General features: G+C 75.4%; 1 protein-coding gene across 2 annotated transcripts in view; it reads left to right on the top strand.

Moving 5' to 3' along the window:
• Positions 1-325: 325 nt before the first annotated feature.
• Positions 326-801, top strand: part of AMMECR1L (AMMECR1-like) — a 15,841-nt gene continuing 15,365 nt past the window's right edge. For both annotated transcript variants that reach the window (XR_774394.1, XM_010568210.1), the window contains exon 1: positions 326-678. The gene's annotated coding sequence lies outside the window, so the exon portion shown is untranslated. The remainder of the gene's footprint in view (positions 679-801) is intronic.

Below are 801 nucleotides of genomic sequence, written 5' to 3'. Positions count from 1 at the left end.
TTCCGCCCGCGCGCCCCTCCTCTGGAGTGCCGTCGCAGCGGCTGCTGGCCAATGGGAGAGCGGCACCCTCGCCAAGTGAGGGTGTCTTCCCCCCCACGCCCCCCGTCCCGGTCAGCGCGCAGCCGAGGGCGGGGGAGCCCCGCGGGCGAGTGGCCCCTCCCGCCCCCGAGACTGTTTGTCCTCGCACGTGCGGCCGGTCACGTGACGAGGAGGGAACCCGGCCCCGCGGGTCCCCCGACCAGGAACGGAAGTCCCCGGTATCTATGGTTCCGAGGGGGGCAAGAGCGCCCTTCCTTCTCTATGGTCGCGCTGGCACCGCGGGGCCGACGGGAGGCTGGCGGACTATGTACATTTTTCCCTCATTACCTCACGAGCAGGGCGGAGGCTGCCGGGATAGCGGAGGACCTTCCCTCGGCCTCGCTCCAGTCCTCCAGCTCCCCTCGCTGCCCGGCAGCCCCGGGAAGCCCGGCTCCCGGCCCAGCCGCGGCGGGCACTGTCCCCCTCCCTCCCTCCCTTCCCCCGCCCGCCGGGCCCACTTCTCTGAGGAGCCTCGCCCAGGCCCATGGCTCCATGAGGCGGGAGAAGGAGGAGGCTGCGGCGGCGGTGGGGCAGCGGCGGCGGCGGCGGCTGGGCTGAGGCGGAGGAGACGCCGCGTCCAGCCCGGGACGGGTGCAGGAGGTGGGCGAGCCCGGGGAGGGGGGAGGCGGGAGGCGCCAGCGTCCCGCCCGCCCCGGCGGCAGGGAAGGGGTCAACGGGGCTGGGGGGGGCTCTCGCCCCCTGGCGGCCGCGGTTCTGCCCCAC

Source organism: Haliaeetus leucocephalus, unplaced genomic scaffold (assembly GCF_000737465.1).
Source record: "Haliaeetus leucocephalus isolate CR32 unplaced genomic scaffold, Haliaeetus_leucocephalus-4.0 Scaffold240, whole genome shotgun sequence".
Classification (NCBI taxonomy): domain Eukaryota; kingdom Metazoa; phylum Chordata; class Aves; order Accipitriformes; family Accipitridae; genus Haliaeetus; species Haliaeetus leucocephalus.
The sequence above is the reverse complement of the archived record's forward strand: the minus strand, read 5'-3'. Positions and strand labels throughout refer to the sequence as shown.